Consider the following 9003-nt stretch of genomic DNA (forward strand, 5'->3'; position numbering starts at 1 on the left):
AGAAAAAAACCAAGATTTTGAAAAGATTAATAAAACTGATAAATACCAAGCAAGAGTAATTGAGAAAAAAATGACAGAAAATACAGATTATCTTTAGGTGATATCCATAGATTCTATAAACATTAAAAGTAAGATAATCATGGACTATAGTGAACAACATTATGTCAAAAAATACAATAACTTAGGTGAAGTAGACAAATCTCTTGAAAAATAGATTTCTGAAGACAGCAAGATTATCCCTCTATGAAAAATTGCATTTATAATTTGAAAAGAAAATTAAATACTTTGGTTTTTTTAGTTGTACTTTTATTTTATTTGTTTATTTTATGTGGTGCTGAGGATTGTCCCTAGCACCTCACATGTGATAGATGAGTTCTCCCGCTGAGCCACAACCCCAACCCATAATTTGAAAATTTGACACAAATAAAATTCTAACTCTCAGAGATTTCACAGATTGAATTCTTTCATTTATTTAAGGAAAAAGTGATACAAATATTCACAAGTTAGAAAATAAAAGGAGAAAAAAAAATCTCCCAACTCATTTCTTAGGTAGACATAACCCTGATACCAAAACCAAATGGAACATATCTGATACCAAAAGATCTGATAACAACAACAAAAAATATGCACAACTATTTCTAATAAACATATGTGCAAAAAAAAAGCCTCTACAAAAGCAAGCCAAATCCAGATATATGTAAAGGAATAATACATCCCAAGTGTAGTTTGGGAATGTAAAGTTTGCTCAACATTTGAAAATTAATGAATGTAATTTACTTCACTAACAGAACAAGGAGTATATACAATAATTTCAATAAATTTTTAAAAAGTATTTGACAAAATCAAAACTCATTCCTAATTTTTTTTTGGTAAACTAGGAATGAGAATAAATTTTTCTCACCTGACACAATGTGTCTATGAAGAACAAACAACTGATATATTTAGTAGTGAAATGCTGAATGTTTCCCACCTAACTTCAGGAACAAGGCGAGGATTTCTCTCCATGTTCACTTACTCCAATGCTGGACATCTTAGTCCACAAAATAAGGAAAAATAAGGACAATCTGAGAGCAATAAGCGTGGAAATGAAAATAAGAAACTGCTTTCATTTGAAAAAAAAACCTAAAAAATCTGCTTCAAATTGTTATTGACAGGGTCAATATTGTGATATTGACAGGGTCATAGGATTAAAAGTTAATGAACAAACACACAAAAGTGTTGACAAAGGAAGAGACCCTGCACAGAGAAGAATCGGAAGACTTTAATGTTATCAAATAAGTTATTCTTCTCTTTACATCTGCTAAGTTTCCAGTGTTAGTTGAAAACTTCTCTCCAATGCCAATGTTATACAAATGCTTTTTAAAATTATCATGAAATTAGTGTTTAAGTTATTATTATTATTATTATTTTACATTTTGGGCTTACATTCATTTAGAATTTTTTTTTTTTTTTTTTTTTTTTTTTGTCTGATGAGTCAGTGCTCCAGCATTATTTCTTTCTAGGTGGACACCTAATTGGGCCAGAAGAGATTATTTTTTTTAAAGTCACCATTTTCTCCAATGACTTCATATATCATTAGTTATTTGTTTATATGCCAATATCACCATATTTTTCAAATTCAAGGAATAGAATTGTTTAGTCAGCTTTGTGTCACTGTGACCAAAATACCTAGCAAGAACACCTTAGAGGAAGGAAAGTGCCTGTGCAGCCAAATATAAATGGAATAGTTTGTCATACATTCTTTGCTATATGACTCCTTTTGCTCAGCATAATACTTCTGAGATTGTTTCATGCTGTTACTTGTATCACTAGTTTATGTTTTTATTGCTGAGTACTATTCCATTTCAAGGATTATGATAACTTGTTTTATCCAGGCACTTGTTCATGGACATTTTGATTGCTTCCATTTGGGCACTACTCTGAGCATAGCAGTTCTGAAGTTCATGGGAACATGTACTTTTCTAGTTTTGTGCTTGTTTTATATCTGGTGGCAGCATTGACAGGTCATATGATAAATGTATTCTTATCTTCATAAGCAGCCACCAAACTGTTTTTCAAAGTGATTGTAACATGAATGCCTCCCAACAACAGAGGATGGAGCTGCAGTTGTTCTAAATCTTTGCCAACACTTGGCATTGTCATTTGAATTTTAGACATTATGATGGATGTGAGTTGGTCTTCATTTTTGTTTTCCTGATGACTCGTGCTCTTGAGCAAATTTTCAGTTGTTCATTGATGTTTACATTCTCCTTTGTGTAGTATCTTGTGAAATATTTGATCCTTCTTTAAGTTGTTTGTCTGACTATTCCCAAGTTTGAAGATTTCCAATGACCATAAATCTTGTAAGATACCTGAATACTGTTAATCTATAAAATATATTATTATTTGCCGCAGTCCGGCTGGCTGCAGCAAAATAACCGGGGGGGTGACGAATAACTTGTGTAGATTGATACAGCAGGAGTAGGAGCCATTTATTGCAGGACAGGAGCAGTATTTATACATTCCACACAGCTTATCTAATTAGCATAAAATAGATACATCAGTCAACCAATAAGGAATCTCCACACTTAATGGCTCGCTTTTGTTACTTCTCAAACCACTCCCTCTGGCATTTTGCCAGGCACCATCCAGACTTGTTTACAAACTCTAACATTCCCCTGGCTAAATGCCAGGTGTTATTTTGACTTGTTTACAGACTCTAACAATTATTATTAATATTATAAATATTATATGTGACTTATCTTTTCATTTTCTTTTTCTTGATGGAATCTTTCAACAGCAGAAGTTTAAGATACCAAGGATGTTTAATTTATCTCTTTTTTACATTAATAGTTTGTCCTCTTTGTCTCAAATATAAGAAATCACTGCCAACATAAAAATTCAAGGCCAGAAATTTTTTCATCTTAGTTTTCTTCTCCAAGGTTAGAGCAGCTTTTATTTCTAATGCAGAAACAATGAATTAGCACACTGAGAGACCAAGCTGAAGTCTTTCTCTAAAGAGAGAACAAGGGGGTAACAGCATCTATAACAAGAAGATAAAGAAGTATAAAGAGAAGCTAAGGTAAATGAGTCCCAATCTGATTTCTAGAACAAAAACAAACAAACAAAAAACAAAGAACACATTGGAGGAGCACAGATATGAAAAAATAACATAAACATAAGAAAAATGTCCTGGCTTGTCTTCAGATCCAAAGACATACAATACATTAAAGTTTAACCACACATACATGCACACACATACACACACACACACTAAGGCATACCCCAATGGAAATTTAAAGTGTTTAAATTTAAAGTGTTCCATAACCAGAGTAAAAACAGAAAGTGCAGATTCTGCACAAAATTACAGAGGAATTCACAATAGTAGTACATAATGAAAAATACAAAGTAAGATCTTATTATGTTATAAAATTACTAATAATATAACTGTGGATTTGACAGCAATTTTTAAAAGAGGTGCATAAAATAGAAGCATGAGATAATGTATGTTATTACTAATCTCTTAAAAAAGTTTCACTTGATGCTGACAAAATTGCAAGATATTGGAGAAAATAGTAACAAATTATTGTGTAGGAAAACTGTGTTACCCAAGGCAATTTTTACTACCCCAGAAAGCATTTCAAACCATGTAAAAGGGAAATATGAACTGGCCAAGGCTCCAACTGTTCTTTTTCCCATGTGTCAAATTGAGAAATCACCAACTACACATTTCACTGATGCTGTTTATTTATGTTACTATTTTCATGGCTGGTCCCTAAGATCTGAGTTGGCAGAGGCAGAGGCTCTATGTATACAGACCAACTTCTCTAAAATATAGAAGAAAAGTGTATTTTCTCTTTTCTTATAGTAAACACAGAATTACATTTTTTTTAACCAAAATGTGTGTGGATATTTGATCCTCTAACAGTCAGTCAGTTCTCTAGTAGATACCTCTGGGGGTATCCTGACACTTCCTAGAGAATAGGGTTAGATTCCACAGTTTGAGGGTGAATCTTATGAGGCTGAAGTCCACTTTGGATGCCAAATGCAAGCATAAAACCTTATTTTAGGGGGTACTCCTATAAATTTATAGTTCACCAAAGAGGACCGGTGCTTCTATATATGTGGTGTGTGTATGTGTGTGTGTGTATTTATGTATATTTACATTTTATTTTATAAAATGTTTATTTATATGAATAAATAAATAAACATTTTATAAAAGAAACATATATAATATAATATAAATCAATATTTTATTATACACACACATATAGCTGGTAGGCTATAAATTGGGGTTTCTAATCCCCTCCTTAGGTTTCTTTAATTTTCTAGAGCAGCTCAGGTATACACTTGTGTTTGTAAATTTATTGGTCTATCAACAAAAGATATTACAGAGGAGATTGATGGGAAGCCAGATGAAAGAGAGCACAGGTAAGGGAGAAGAGGGGCAGAGCTTCCGTGCCCTCTCCAGGAATGCCACTCTCCAGGAACCTCCCCATGTTCCACTACCTGAATGTTCATTGAAATCATGCGGTATTGCATTCCTATGAGTAAAACTGAAAATACTTTAGATGGAAGTATGTAGTGTGTCAATGTCTAGGTCAATCCTGACATGCCTGGTCATGTTACTGGAAAGCAGAAAACTGTTCTGTGCTGGGGCAGAGTATTATGAGTCCTTGACAGCCTGTGGATTTCCAGATTTGGGCATGTGGGGAGTGGTGCTTCTTGTAGTAGACTTGATCTGTGTTGGGGATGAGTTGAAGTCAGAGCTCTAAATTAACAGTCGGCCTGAGAAGGGCAACTGCCAAGGCATTTGCAATAAGAAAAAACTGCCACTGTTCTATTGACTGGGTCCTACTTTCTGTGGGAAGCAGGCATTTTCAGGAAGTGTCCACAGTGGACCTGCAGGAGAGATGAGAGGACCTGTCCAAGAAAGAGCAGTGCCCAGCCCATCCTTTTATTGGTTTCTTTCTCTTGCTGTTGTCTGCAATCCTTGTATTTTTCAGGGTAAGGATAGAAAAATATCTTCAATATGTAAAGATCAGAAAACCAAAAAAGACACCCCATGCTGAAAGTAAAAAAGACACCCAAGGTGAAAGTAAAACCTAATCAAAGAGATGTAAAAATAAAAAAGCTACCCCTATGTATTCTGTAACATCAGGTTCTATTCTAAACAGTGTATCTTTAGGATAGTTACCTTTGCTTTACTCTTGACAATATTAGTGACTACTATTTTCTTTAGGGAAAGAATAGTGTAATCTACTTAGAAAGTTTTAAACACACACACACACACACACACACACACACACACACACATATATATATATATATATAGTTCTAAATAAATCAATTGTGACAGTCACTATCAAGAATATCACTCTATACTGACTAAACTAAAAGTAATTGTCCTTTGGGGCTGGTGTTGTGACTCTGTGGTGGAGAGCTTGCCTGACATGTGTGAGGCCCTGGTTTGATCCTCAGCAACACATAAAAATAAATAAGTAAAATAAAGGTATTGTGTCCATCTACTACTAAAAAGCTGTTTAAAAAAGGGAAAAAAAAACAATTGTCCTTGATGAAACCGTATTTTAGGTTTCATCCTATAAATTGGTAGTCCACCAAAGGTTTTGATTGTGTGGTTGTCATTCTCATTCACTTTTGTGTATCAATTCTTTTAAATATGAATTTGTCTTACAATTTCATAGTAAGTAAATTTGCTTTTTCTTCAAATCTTTGTCAATCTGACTTTTTAAAATCAGCTTGTCTTTGTTTAACAATTGAAGAAATCATGTTATTTCTGTTGAAATTATAGTCCCTTATGAATCTTGTAGGCAGAAGCGAAAATGAATGATACTGAGTCTTTCTAAGAAAAATCAATTCAAGTCTCTTTTGTGCATAACAGCATTTTAAATTATCCTTTCAATAGATCTTGCACAGCTTTCTAATGTTTTTTGTCTAAGTATTTGGTTTGTTGTTGCTATTACGAATGGATTCTTTCTTCCTTCACATCTTGTGGTAGTTGCTGTATGTGTAGCAGTAGTGATAATAATAGAAAAAATATACTGAATATTAACCATGGGCAAGTCAATTGTTATATTAAGGACCTAGAAGTATCCCCTAAAGAACTCAAGTATTAAACAAAGCAACCATGTTCAGAGGTGAAACAGTTGGATTACAACAACTGGATTGATCCATTTGATGAATTAAAAATTTGAATGAACTATTGGTTGGTAATTGTAAGCAGGTGAGTCATGATGGGAGGAAGAAGGTCAGAGGGAGCATGACCTTGGGCTCTATAAGTCCTGGTCCCTTCCCCTCTCTCTGCTCCCCAGTTCCCATGTGCTGAGCAGCTTTCCTCCATCACATCCTTCCACCATAATATTTCTGCCTTGGAGCCATCCAATGATGATCTGAACACTCTGAAATTGTGAACCAAAATAAATCTCTCCTCTGAAAGTTATTCTTTCAGGTATTTTTCATCAAAGCTCATTAACATAGCAATGTTGTGTTTTAGGTCAATCAACTCAATCTTCACAAATAAGGCATCAGTCAGGTATTATATGTAGAGAGGAGAATTCACTCTAGTAATTATATTACATAATTAATTACATATAATTATATAATCTAATGTAATTATATTACATTAAGGGATATATTCAAGATATTTCCATAATTTATAAAATTTCTAGGAAGGATAGAGACCTCTGTTTGGATGCTGCAGAGCTAGAAAAAAAAATGGAGTGAGAATAAAGGTCCAAATACACCACAGAAATATTCCAGTGGACACTACTCCCCAACTTGTGCCACTTAACACCTTGCTGCCCGGAACCCAACTCCAGAGCTTGATCAGGATACTCACTGTCTTCACAAGAATATAAATTCCCTACATGCCACTCCTACCCTGAATCGTCCATATGCACATGTAGGTTTGTCTCACATGAATTCATCTCATTGAAGAATCAATGCCAACTGCAATCCTTACTCCAGATGAGACTGGGAAACTGCACTTATATATTATCAGTCTATGCAGTAGTAGAAGGTATGATAAATGGAGAAAAAGACATCTACCATAGTAGACATTAGACTCATTATATACTCTTGATACAAATTTATATATTGTTCAGTCCCACGGAGGCATCCATGGCAGCAACCTTAGTTTCAGGGGTTAGGTGAGTGGCTCTGAGTGCTGGGGGAGGTAAGGTTGGGGTTGTGCTGGTCCTGCAGTCTGCTGGGGGCCAAGTGCACACCCAGGGAGATAGGGAAGCTGAAGACAAATTGTGAGGTAAGGGTGGGAGTGGGCTTGCAGCTCCCCTAAGGGGCCTGAAGGGCTGGTGGGCCTGGAGGGGCAGGATGTGACCAGCACCTGGGACAGCTGCTCCATGCAGTTCAAGGCCTTCTCCAGCCTCAGCTGCTCCTTTGTCATCTGCTAAGCCAAGCAGATGGTAGCAGAGCACACGATGCCCTCCTAGCAGTGCGCCATCCCTGGACCACGGCAGTCCTTCACCGCACAGTCCTACTCCATGGCTTCCATGAACCAGGAGCCCATGTCGGACTTGTGGTTGTCTTCCACCAGATGTGTTTGTACTGGTAGCATCCTTCCATGTGGTTTGGGCATTTGGAGGAGACATTCAACAGGGCTGTGATCCCTAAGGCGTTCAGCATGTCTATCCAGGCAGCGTGGAAGGCACCATGGAAGTAGAGGAACTGAAGAATCTCCAAGGGACCCCGCCGCCTGTGCAGAGCGGCTCCAGTGGAGCTGCAATGCAGGTGAAAGGACTCCATGGCACTGGGGAGAATTCTGCCGGGGCGCTGGTTTTGGAACAGAATTCTGGGTAAGCAAAGAAAAACTTCTCACAGCCAAGTTTCAGCGAGCGGATGTCGCTTCACTGGGGCTTAGGATGGAGTGTCTGCACTACTAGAGTCAAGGTGAGGTCCTCCCTGAGCCCCTGGCACCTGGGCTCCACTCAAAGTAGAGGATGACAGCCAAGTAGAGGCTAGAGCACAAGAGGGAGCACTTCCCCCTGAGCGTGCAGGATGGACTCCAGGATCTTGGAGCCCTTGGCCTACCTATTTTCCTGGGTGTTGTATCAAAGAAGGTGGACAGAACCTCTGATGGGAAAGGTGTGCAAAAAGTCGAGCAGCAAGCGCTTGCTGGCACTCCCCAGCCCCAGGGTTCGGGGGCTGCCACTGTTGTCAGCCCAGCTGCCGCCAGGCACTGCAGTCTGCACCCAGCCCCGCAACCCAGGGCAACCACCACCTCCCAACCTCTTTGCTTCTGCCGCTGCCACAGCTACAGTCTCTGCCTTAGGGGTTCTCACTCAGCTTCATAGGCTTTTTGAGCACACTGCAGTCCATCTCTCCCAGTTAATCAATCGTCACCATGGAGTGTAGGAACTGGGGCGATAGATAGTCACCCAGGCCAGCCAGGCAACAGGAATGGGCGAACAAGGGCTAAGAGAGGGAGCCTTCAGAAGTGACCGCCAACTTGGTCCCCAGAGGCTTGGGCGGCCAGACCCCTATTGGGTCCTCTTCCTCCTGCAGCCTTCAGGTTACATAGCAGCTCTAGCAGCCTCAGGTGCCTTGCACATGCTGTGCTCTGACAAGGGGGTGGCAGTGCAAGTGTGTGTTGAAGGCAGAGAAGCACTGGCTCACCCCTGTCATTGCCTCAAACGTGTTTTGCTGCTCCTGCACCTTGGGCTGCAGCCTGCTCATTGCCGTTCTTACCCCAGCACTGCCAGAGCTCTGTGCACTGCCTCCACTTTTTCTTGGAGGAAGTTTGATAGCATGAATAACTAAGAAATAGTCCTTTCCCTTCCTTTCTCTTCCTACCCCATCCTGCCTCTCAGTGACAACAAAGTCAAGATCTTCAGCTGACCTGTGCACATCTTCAAGACTCCATTCAGCTCCTGGCCACTTGCACATTTGCCTGCTATGGTGCTATACTCTTTGTGATCGCACACTGGTATATGCAACATCCACTGGCCCTGGACTCCATGTACGAATCTACTCTAAGCAAATTCTTAA

General features: G+C 38.5%; 1 pseudogene; it reads right to left on the bottom strand.

Moving 5' to 3' along the window:
* Positions 1-7137: 7137 nt before the first annotated feature.
* Positions 7138-8691, bottom strand: LOC139707405 (dual specificity protein phosphatase 4 pseudogene; annotated as a pseudogene).
* Positions 8692-9003: the final 312 nt, after the last annotated feature.

The sequence above is a fragment of the Marmota flaviventris genome, chromosome 10, assembly GCF_047511675.1.
Source record: "Marmota flaviventris isolate mMarFla1 chromosome 10, mMarFla1.hap1, whole genome shotgun sequence".
Taxonomy (NCBI): domain Eukaryota; kingdom Metazoa; phylum Chordata; class Mammalia; order Rodentia; family Sciuridae; genus Marmota; species Marmota flaviventris.